We start from the raw sequence: 12,202 nt of genomic DNA on the forward strand, positions 1-12,202 counted from the left end.
TCAAAAGGTTGTAGACTGGTTCATACTAAACTTGTGGACACGTTGGATGTATGACAATGACGAATCGATTCAATTTCTTTATTGCTGGGTTGAATTGCTCCACCCATTGCAATATATCTGCTCACTAAATGTTTGCTCTGAATTCACATTTCTACCAATATACACTCTCTTTATTTTTACAATTTGCTCATTTCAGGTGAGACATCTTGGTACCTATCAGTGACGGGTACCCTGCTAGTATATACACCTGGATCCACACATTCACAGGGGATATGTTCCTGGCAAAAGTTGGAACAGCGAATGTGGGGGCATTGTTTCAATGTAAAAAGGGGGGATAATTTCTGGGCATTTAAAAATCCGGAATGAAGAGGCAAAATCTGTGAATGTCGAGGCAAAATCTGTGAATGTCGATGAAAAACCCGCTAATGTCGATGAAAATTCCACGAATGTCGTCGGGGCATTGTTCCAGTGGGGAAAAGGGAGACAACTCATTGCACTAATAGATGCGGTGGAGTATTTTCATTCTGTATAGTAATTCGAGGGATGACATATTATGCAGTTGGTGGAATATTCCACGAAGCAATGTTCACAATGTTACTGGTGGGATATCCCACGAAGTAAAGTTTACCGTGTGAATGGTGGGATATCCCACAAAGCTGTTCACCGTGTGAATGATGGGATATCCTGCGAAGCTGTTCACAGTGTGAATGATGGGACATAGAGAAGCACGTCGCAATTTATCACCCACGAATACGCGGAACCAGTGAATAGCAGAACCACAAATAGCAGGGTCGAACTGTATATATAACAGTCGTGGTCAAAAATATTGGCACCCTTGCACGTTTTTCAAATAATGCACAATTTCTTCCAGAAAATTGTTGAAATTAAAAAATATTTTGGAATCCACATCTGTATTTCTTTTGTTTGCAGTGGAACAAAACAAAAAAGCTGAAAAAATTACTAAATCTTAGCTGATTCCACACAGAAATCCTAAAATGGCCCATATAATTTTATTGGCACCTTTTAGAAGTTGTTAGAAATAATTAGATTTCAAGCATGTGATTCTCCTTTACTTTGGAATTGAACTCACCTGTGGTGAGTCACTCTTGCAGGGCTCAGAGTGAAATCAGGAGGGTCTCTGTGGAGAGTTGCAGGTGCATGCAATATAAAAATCACTCATTCAACCAGTTTGAATGGATAAAAGGAGTCATTCTACTGTTTTGTGTCACTGTGTGTACTGCAATAAGCATGGAGAAAAGAAAGAAAAGCAGATAATTGTCTGAGGAGGTCAGACACAAGATTGTAGCCAAGCATGGACATCTCAGTGCTACAAGTCCATCTCCAGAGACCTGGATGTTCCTGTGGCCACCGTACGCAATGTTATCAGGAAGTTTAAGGCCCATGGCACTGTATTGAACCTCCCTGGACATGGCCGCATGAGAAAACTTGATCTAAGATTGCAGCGAAAGATTGATCGAATGGTGGAGAAAGCACCTCGATCAACTGCTAAACAGATTCAAGCTGGCCTTCAGACACAAGATACGACAGTTTCAACTCGCACCATCCGTTGCCAACTCAATGAATGGGGGTTATATGGTAGGAGACCCAAGAGGACCCCACTGCTGAGAGAGACATAAGAATGCCCGACTGGAGTTTGCCAAAACACACCTGGACAACCCAAAATCCTTTTGGGAGAATGTCCTGTGGACAGATGAGACCAAATTAGAGCCTTTTTGGTAAAGCACGTCATCTCTATGTTTACAGAAAACAAAATTAAGCCATCAAAGAAAAGAACACCTTTCCTACAGTCAAACATTGAGGAGGTTCAGTGATATTTTGGTGTTGCTGTGCTTCCTCTGGCACTGGATGCCTTGAATGTGTGCATGGCATCATGAAATCAGGAGGTGACCAAGTTATTTTGGAGCGCAATGTTCAACCCAGTGTCAGAAAGCTGGGTCTCCGTCGAAGGTCAGGGGTCTTGCAGCAGGACAATCACCCCAAACACACTTCAAAATGCACCCATGAATGGTTCAAGACAAAACGCTGGACTGTTCTGAAGTGGCCAGCAATGAGTCCAGATCTAAATCCCATTGAACAGCTGTGGGGACATCTGAAAACAGCAGTTGGGAGAAGGCACCCTTCAAATCTGGTAGAACTGTAGCAATTTCCAGAGAGGAGTGGGCCAAAATGCCAATAGGGAGGTGTAGGAATCTCATTCATGGCTATAGGAAGTGCTTGACTGCAGCTATTTTGTCCAAAGGCTGTGCTACCAAATATTAAGTCTAGGGTGTCGATTAATTTTGTCAATGCCATTTATTTTTTATTTTCTGATTTAAAAGGATATATTAAATTCTGAATCAAAACCAAAGGTTCTATAATATCTTGAGCAAAATGCCAGGGGCATAGAAAAAGCCCCTTTATGTAAGGGTACGTGCCACTGGCAAAGTATAAAAAAGAAGGGACATTCAAAAAATCTCGTGTGCATGCTGTAATACCCTTGTGTTCCTTGGAGGAACCAATTAAGGCTCTAGAAAAGTTCATATAAAGTGGCGCCCTACATCTGGCAAATAAAGTACATTTACTTCTTAATGCAGGTGTATGAATCAAATTGGCCCTCGAGATATGAGCGCCAACACATTTTGGGCGGACGGACAGATGGACAGACACCAACGTGATTTCGAGGGTTTTCTAAATAACTTCAAGAATGCAGAAACAGATGTTGCTGAAATTTGGAACATATTACCTCGATGTACAAAGCATTTACTTCTGAAATTTGCAGCCAATTTTGTCCAGTAGAAGCCGGGAAACGTATTTTCAGTCCCCATGTTAAAGCTGCATACAGAGAAACGATCCCTTATATAAAGGGACGTGTGCTTTGCACCTCTCTTTGATTAACAGTGAAATAACGAATTGTGGAGACCACATACTTTTGTCAATTTCAATTTATTTTTAGAGAAAATGGTGAGTTATTTGAAAAAAGTGCAAGGGTGCCAATATTTTTGGCCACGACTGTAAATGTAAACGTTGCCACTGAGCAGATGGAAGGCAAAGCTACCCCATAGTTTTACCCTTATGTGGGCTCATCAGGGCAACATTATTGCTCTTCCATGTAATTAATGACTTTGAAGCCTTACCCCTTCCATCCATGTATTGACTTTGGCTCTGAAGCCAGGGGTGAGTATGGAAGAAAGCATGAGGTGATAATGGCAGCTCTCCTGCAATACTGGAGCAAGAGACACCAGATATGAGGAGTCCGTTTTACAGACGAGGAATAAAAACAGGAATTTATAATTTGTCCACAGTAATGGCAGACACTAGCGAACTCATTTTGAAAGGTATCGTGTGATATTTCACATTCATAAGTGAATAACAGCAGCGGGATCAGCCAACCAAATGTTCCATGAAAAGGACAATAGACACATTGATGCAATGCCACGCCTATAAAACACGAGGATGATAATAAAAAGTTGTGTCAGGATTAAAGCACGAGTACATAGGTCTCTGTACATAGTCCCAAACATAGTACATAGTCGAGTACATAAAGTACTCGTAAAGTCGTAAAGTCGAGTACATAAAGTACATAAAGTACTCGTAAAGTACTATGTAAAACATAGTACATAAAGCATGAGTACATAGTCCCAAGCCCATCCCTCTCTGTACCCACCGTACCCAGTCGTACCCAGCTGCTCCTGGACTCTGTGTCCTTTCCTCCTGACAAGGTGGAAAAGTTTCTGTCAACCCTCGACTCGGATTCTGCAACTGGACCTGACGGCATCAGCCCACGGGTCCTAAAATCCTGTTCTTCCGCTCTTTCACTCCCTCTCTCTGTTCTCTTCACCCTCTCTTTTGCTCAAGGTCATCTTCCATCTGCTTGGAAATCTGCCAACATCACCGCTTTGCACAAAAAAGGTGCAAAAACAGATCCCAGCAACTACAGACCAATCAGCCTTCTCCCAATTATCAGCAAAGTCATGGAATCCATCAATGCTTCAGATATGAAATCTTTCCTCTTCTCCAATGGCTTGATCTCTGATCATCAATTTGGTTTCAGACCTGGACACTCTACTCTGGACATGCTGCTTCTGCTTTCTCAACAATGGATGGAGGTCCTCAATGCCAAACAGGAAATTAGAGCAGTCTCCCTTGACATATCACGTGCCTTCGATACGGTCTGGCACCCCGCTCTGCTCACCAAACTCTCCTCTTTTGGTATCCATGGAAATCTCCACGCATGGCTGGCGGACTTCCTCTCTAGTCGTAGTCAACGTGTGGCCCTGAATGGGTTTCTCTCATCTCCTCTTCCTGTTCAGGCTGGAGTTCCACAAGGCAGTGTTCTGGGCCCTGTGCTTTTTCTGGTCTTCATCAATGATCTCTCTGACTCTCTTGAAAATCCTCTGTATCTCTTTGCTGATGACTCTACTCTCTGTCACTCCATTCTTCATCCCTCAGATCGGCAGTCTGCTGCCTCCTCACTCTCTGCAGACCTGGACAAAATCACAGACTGGGCAAACAAGTGGAACATGTCTTTCAATCCTGACAAATCTCACACTCTTACGATGTCTCTCCGAAAAGACCGACTGGACAACCCTCCCATCCACTTTCTGAATAATCCTCTCCAAGAAGTTCTGTCACTCAAGCTTTTGGGTCTCACTATCTGCCATGATCTTTCCTGGGAAAACCACATTTCAAATCTGGCCTCCAAAGCCAGTCGCCGACTGGGCATCCTCCGTCGTGCGAAGTCCTTCCTTGGCACACCTGAGCTCCTCACCACATACAAGGCTTTCATCCGCAGCTCAATGGAATACTGCTCTCCCCTCTGGGCTGGTGCTCCTGCCTCACAACTAGCTCGTCTTCACGCTGTTGAAACCAAAGCATTCAGAATCATTGGAATCTCCCGCGATGAAGCTAACTCCAAGGGCCTCTCACTCACTCACCGCAGGCAGGTTGGTGGTCTTTCCATCTTCTACCGACTCCTCTCTGGCCTTGCCCCCCCAGCTCTCTCTGGGCTCTGTCCTGCAAATATTCCTACAGGTCGCACAAGATCTGCCTGCAACCCTCTTATGGTCAAACTGCCAAAATCAAGACTCTCTGCTCACCTTCACTCCTTCATTCCTCTCTTCTCCCGCCTCTGGAACAAACTCCCTCACTCTCTTCAATCCCACTCCACCCTCCGGGTCTTTAAAACTGCTGTTCACCACCATCTCTTATCTTCTTCCCCCATCCAAAACCTTGATCTTTTCTACCCCCGCTAATTTCACCCCAATTCCACTTTTTTGAAATACCAACTTCTGTCCTGGAAGTCCTTGGTGTCCTTGTGTTTTATACTTCTCCCTCCACCCCCCCCCCCCTTCCCACGCCTCCTCCCCCCAAGCCCTCCCGCTTCCACACATCTCCATGCTCTCAAATGTTGTGTTTGTGTGCTTCCCCTTCTCTCCCCATCTTGTTTTCTGCTCCCTCTTTTTGTGTGTTTTGTTTGTCTGGTTGATTTGTTTGTGAAGTAAATGTTAGCTCTTTCACGAGCCTCGATTCAGTATATGAGAAAAAAAAAAAAAAAAAATCTGTATTATTCTGTGGACTCACTTCAATGCATTTTCGGTATGAGATAGAGATGGCACATGTGTGATTAGCCAATAGCCTCTTCCTTCACCTAAGCTTCATTGTATTCCCTTGTAATACCAAAACAGATAACAAAGAAAACAAAATCAACAGGTAAACAATTCTATTCGAAATGTATGTCAATGGAACATCACAGTATATCAACCACTCCAATGCTGATGGATGAATAAAATGGGGAAATGCTCACCAAATGAGAGCTATTCAGATATCTCTAACGTTCCATTGTGCTGCTAAACATTAATAGGAACAGCCATATATTTGTGCTGCTAACCAGGTACTCTCCAACATATCCTGTATAAATATCAGCAAAGTGGATGATTGGATGCAAACAAGAGAAAAGGAAAAATAAATGAAAGGGGCAGATGTGTCAATGGGAAATGAAGGGGAAAAAAGCAGAAATTTCATCATTTACACATATGCAAATTTGTCAAAAGAAAGTTTAAAATACACCATTGTTGCAGGGCTCAGAGTGCTTGGAAAACAGTTGGTAAACTGTATGAGGAAATATTTTTGCAGCAATCGCTGCAACTAGAAATCCACAAATCCACAGATTTATCCGGTTGAAAGGATATATTCAATAAGCCGAAAATATTTAGGGAGATTAAGAACAAAGGGGTTAGGGGGGAGGTTCCCATGATCACTGTATGAACCGAGGCTTCATTCTATGAAAAAATATTTTGGTTACAGGCCATTTAATTGTTGTCAAAAAGACAATTAAAAACACTTATCAGTTACCTCATAAACTGTTGCGTTACTCTTCTTGTTTTTCCGCCTCTTTATTCAAATGTTTCGGGATCTTGAAGTGATCATCGAAACATGATTTTCTGCAGCTTCAACACTTGAGACAGAGAGACAGAGAGAGACAGAGAGAGACAGAGAGAGACAGAGACAGAGAGAGAGAGAGAGAGAGAGAGAGAGAGAGAGAGAGAGAGAGAGAGAGACTTGACTTTTAAGGTCTTTTATTACAAAAGTATAAAAAAGCACAACAAACCAAGTAATTCAATAGCAGTCAACAAAATAATTAAATCAAGGAATTGAAAAACATGACATTAATTATAATTAGAGCAGCAAAAAAAGTTCATCTCCCTCCACCTTACACAGGATTTCAGCTTTGCACCATTTTTGAACAAAGTGATCAAGCCGAGAAGTCTCTCGGTAAAAATTAAATTCAATTTTAAGGCGGGCAGACACAAGGCCTTTAAAGGCTAACAAAATACTGCATTCCGGTGAGCTTGTCCCAGAGACCCGACTCTTCCGCGTAATATATATCGCGAGTTTCGCCTCGGCAAGTAAAAAAGTAACGATTTGAGAACCGACATTCTCGTTAGACACAGGCATGCAGTACACAAAAAGATAAGAAGAAAAACAAAAACCGAAATTCTGGAAGACATATTTCAGGAGTTGAAAAAGTGGAGCCAGCCTTTGGCATCCGACATATGCATGGAAAGTGTCCTCGGAGTGATGGCAAAAAGGGCAGTCATCAGATATCACGAGGTTCAGTCGTTTAAGAAACGCGTTGGAAGGCAAAGAATAGTGTGCAAGCCTCCACTGTATATCACCGGCACGTTTAGACACAGGTAATGCGTACATCGACAACCAGGTAGGAGAGGATGGAGCCCCTGCAGGTAGAAGCTCTTTCCAGTGGGTGGTCAGAAAGAGAGAGAGAGAGGGAGAGAGAGAGAGAGAGAGAGAGAGAGAGAGAGAGAGAGAGAGAGAGAGAGAGAGAGAGACAGAGAGAGAGAGAGAGAGAGAGACAGAGAGAGAGAGAGAGAGAGACTTTTTTTTTTTTTTGACTTTTATGTGCTTTTATTATAAAAGTATCAAAACACACATGGAAGAACACCGCAAAATTTTTACAAGAAAAAGAAAGTTGTACAAGCAAAAAGAATGTATATACATGTATATGTGGACATTGAGCGTAAGTATAATTTACAAAAACAAACTCAACACCTCATCTGTAAAACAATCGTCGTTCACACTGCCGAAACTTATCCGGGCCGACACTATTCCTTTAAAGCAAAACAGCACATTTTCATCTCTGCCACTCAATTTGATCTTTCTAGTTTTATATATTGCGAGTTTAGCAATTCCGCACAGAAAATTCAAGAAAGGGACCGCTGTCTTGCTCTTGGTGCTCCTTCCAATGCCATACACAAAAATTGCAACAGAAAAAACAAACTGAAATTTATAAAAGAGCTGTTGGAGGAAACAAAAAAGGGGTACCAATCTCTTACATTTCACAAAAGCATGGGTCACATTTTCAGCCTCTTCACAAAAAGGACAAACATTCAGTACAGAAGGATCAAACTTATTAAGTAAGTATTTGGTGACCAGGGCCTGATGAACTAGTCTCCAATTTAAGTCTCCGGTTCGACCTAAGGTTGGAGACCTATACATCTCTTTCCACACTGGAGATAGGAACGAATTAGCCGGAATGATCTCATCCCACCGATTTTTTAAAGGTTTTGTGAAACCCGGTATAAGCACCTCTTGGCATATCCCATAAATAACTTTTTTTTCCCATCACATGGAATACACCGCAACCATCTGACTTTGAGAAGACACCCTGTTGTTTTTTTGAGGTGACTTGGAGCTCGGGGAAATAGAGACGAGAGTCCACCACTTCATCTGCCCCAGTCCACCCGATATTTAATTCCCTGAAAGTTTTAATCACAACTCTCAAAACTTTGTCCACCATTCTAGATGACCGAACCCCCACTTTTGATGTGAGAGAACCGGTGGATAACCATCCATTTAGGGAAGGCTTCATCAGGTCTCGCACTCTGTTTATTCCATTACAGGTGAAGCAATGCATAAATGACCTGGAGGTTGAAATTTCAGGGAATAAAGGATTCAGAACCAATGGCTCATGCATATATTTTTTTGCATCGTAGGACACCTCTAATCGTTGTATTCCAAGGACTTGCCAGGCATTCAGAAGGCTCTGATGAAACTCGGGGAGCAGAGTCGTGTTGACATGCTGCAGGTCCATGAGGAAGAGCTCTCGGTCATACTTCAACCCATCTGCTTCCTGCAGCCAAGCGTTTGTGAGAGGCCGCCACGGGACACACTCACCATACAATAAACGCTTTATCGTCCACATGCGGAAAGCCATTATCCGACTCGGAACATGTATCAAGCTTTGGCCACCTGCATTTCGGGGTCTGCACACCGTGTCTGGTCCAAGCCAATGGTGGCCTCCCCAGAAAAACTGAGTTAGAACCCTCTGAATGCCTGTGACCAAGTATCTCAGAGGTTGGAGGGGGATAACTTTATGCCAAATAAAAGGAACCACCAGGTTATTTATTATTGTCACCCTTGCCTTAAGCGATAGAAGGTGGTGCAACCGTTTCCATCTAGCCAGTTTCTGCTTAATTCTTTCCAAGAAACCCTCCCAATTTTTTTGTTCATATGCTTGGACTCCGAGAAATAACCCTAAATATTTAAACCCCTCTTTGTTCCACTGCATTCCTCCTGGTAACACAGGCAGAGCTGAGGAAGGTGGACTGGGGCCCACCCATAAGGCAACACTTTTGTTCCAATTTACTTTTGCCGTGGAGGCGAGCTCAAACTGGGACAGACATCGAAAGACCTCACCCACATCATTTTGGCTGGAAACAGCAACACAAATGTCATCCGCATAAGCTGAAGTAACCATTTTGTGTTTTTTTGTTAAGGAGACTCCTTCCACTGAGTTTCGGAGCAAAGCTAGTAAAGGTTCGACCGAGAGACTGTATAGCATTCCTGAAAGCGGGCAGCCCTGACGGATGCCTCGCTGAAAGGGAAAAGGGCAACATAAGCTGTTGTTTACCTTCAACAGACAGGATGCATTTTCATACAACAACTTAACATAGGAAACAAAATTTTGTCCAAAACCAGCTCTCTGTAGTACAGCAAAAAAATAGGTTCAAGTGAGAGAGAGAGAGAGAGAGAGAGAGAGAGAGAGAGAGAGAGAGAGAGAGAGAGAGAGAGAGAGAGAGAGAGAGAGAGACAAAGACAGAGACAGAGAGAGAGACAGAGACAGAGACAGAGAGAGAGAGAGAGACAGAGACAGAGACAGAGAGAGGGAGAGAGAGAGAGAGAGAGAGAGAGAGAGAGAGAGACTTTTGACTTTTGTGTCCTTTTATTATAAAAGTATAAAACCAAAGTATTCCAACTCCACTTCACATACAAATCACAACCTCATTTCCAATGCATTTGCACAAAACACCCCCCATAACTCTTCAAACACAATGCCCCATAACTCTTCAAACACAAGAAGGTTCCCCATGTTTACATGATAAGCATGTTCGAGCTTTATACGTGCTGACACCATCCCGATGAAACAAAAAAGTGCATTTTCATTTTTTCCACTACCTAATCTGGCTTTTCTGGTTTTATAAATTGCAAGCATAGCAATTCCAAGCAAAAAATTCAAAAGAAAAATCAGAGTTTTTCCTAGTATTACATGCAAGTCCATAAACAAAGATTGTAACAGAAAAAACAATTTTGAATTTACAAAAGATTCGGCTCAGATACAGAAACAGAGATGACAATCTCTTGCACTCAATAAACGCATGATACAAATGTTCAACATTACCACAAAAAGGACATAAATTAGACACAGCAGGGTTAAACTTCTGAACTAACACCTGTGTGGCCAGGGCGTGATGGACCAGTCTCCAATTTAGGTCTCCTGTACGTCCAACAGTAGGACTCCTGTACATTTCATCCCAATTTGGAGTGAGAAATGCTCCTGCAGGTAAAGACTCTTTCCACTTGTTCCTTAAGGGTGCTGCACAGCCCGGTAAGCACACCTCCAGACAAATTCTATACATTGCCCTTTTTCCCATGATGTGGAACACACTGGATTCTTCGCTGTGAGAGGAAAACACACCATGTTGTTCCTGGGCAGTGACTGAGAGTTCAGGGAAGGTTAAACGAAAGTCTACTTCTTCATTTACCCCATTCCACCCAATGTTTAAATCTAAAAAATTCTGGGATACAATCTTTATGACCCTGCTCACTATTCTAATTGAACGCAAGCCAATTTTTCCAGAAACAGTGCTGGCAGACAACCATCGCTTTAAGGATAGCTCCATAAGATCTCGCACTTTATTAATCCCATTGTTCGTAAAATGTTCCATAAAAGCTCGGCTGGTAGATACTTCAGCAAATAGTGAGTTTTGGAACAATGGCTCATGCACAAACCTCCTGGGATCATAAGAGATCTCCAACCGCTGCACTCCTAGAACTTGCCAGGCGTTCAGGAGAGACCGATGAAATGCAGGGAGCCGAGCTCTGTCGACCTGTTTCAAGTCCATAAGGAAAAGTTCCCGGTCATAGTCCATTCCACCTACTTGCCTGAGCAACGTATTCGTGAGAGGACACCAGGGCACAACCTCGCTATACAGCAGACGTTTTATTGTCATTAGCCGAAAAGCCATTATTCGACTAGGGATGTGCACCAGGTTTTGACCACCTGAATTACGTGGTCTACACAGCACATCTGGCTTAAGCCAGTGGTGGCCTCCCCAGAAGAAGTCAACTAGACCCCTCTGAATGTTGGTGATCAGAGCTTGAGGAGGCTGGAGTGCTATGATCTTATGCCATACGATTGGAAGCACCAGGTTGTTTATTATCATTACCCGTGCCTTAAGTGACAAGATATGGAGCATCCCTTTCCACTTTGATAGTTTCTGCTTAATGTTATCTAAGAAACCATCCCAGTTTTTCTTCATATAGCTTGCAGTTCCCAAATGGATGCCTAAGTATTTAAACCCATCCGTTTTCCATAACATTCCTCCTGGAAGAGTTGGGGGAACCATATGTGAAGCCTGTGACCCCGATAGGGTATCTGGGTACAGAGAAAGAGCTACACTTTTGTTCCAATTTACTCTTGCTGATGAAGCAAGTTCAAATTTGGCAAAACACCGGGATAGCTCAAAAACATCTTCCTGGTTTTTAACCACAACACACAGGTCATCTGCATATGCTGATGTAACAATTTTGGAATTGTTTGACAAGGACAAACCAGATAAAGTGGTACGAAGGAGAGCCAGTAAGGGTTTGATGGACAGTGTGTACAACATGCCTGACAGTGGACAGCCCTGACGGATGCCACGCTGAAAGGGGAAAGGACGACACAGACTATTATTTACTTTTAGCAGGCATGATACATTGTTGTATAAAAGTTTTATGCAAGAAATGAATTTTTCTCCAAATCCTGCTTTCGTAAGAACTGCAAACAGAAAAGAGTGATCCACACTGTCAAAAGCTTTCTCCTGGTCAAGGAGTAATAACCCAAAAGCATGCGACGCAGTTTGACCGATAGTAATCAAGTCTCGAACCAAGAAAATACTGTCATACATGGATCGTTCAGGTATGCAATACGTTTGGTCATTCCCAACTAAGAACGAGATGACCTTTTTGAGACGCATTGCAAGCATTTTTGACACAATCTTGTAATCAGTATTTAACAATGACACAGGCCGCCAGTTTGTAATCTGCTGCAAATCCCCTTTCTTGGGAAGAAGACATAAGACAGCTCTTCTGCAGCTCAAGGGCAATTCCCCCTGATTTAGGCTCTCGTGAAAAATCTCAATTA

General features: G+C 42.8%; 1 long non-coding RNA gene across 1 annotated transcript in view; it reads right to left on the reverse strand.

The window, feature by feature from the left end:
• Nucleotides 1-3,205: 3,205 nt before the first annotated feature.
• LOC144893612 (uncharacterized) overlaps nucleotides 3,206-12,202 on the reverse strand; it is a 114,746-nt gene continuing 105,749 nt past the window's right edge. Inside the window, exon 3 of the long non-coding RNA XR_013624527.1 lies at nucleotides 3,206-3,223. This is a non-coding gene — a long non-coding RNA (uncharacterized LOC144893612). The remainder of the gene's footprint in view (nucleotides 3,224-12,202) is intronic.

This window comes from Myxine glutinosa, chromosome 9 (genome assembly GCF_964187855.1).
Source record: "Myxine glutinosa chromosome 9, kmMyxGlut1.1, whole genome shotgun sequence".
Classification (NCBI taxonomy): Eukaryota; Metazoa; Chordata; class Myxini; order Myxiniformes; family Myxinidae; genus Myxine; species Myxine glutinosa.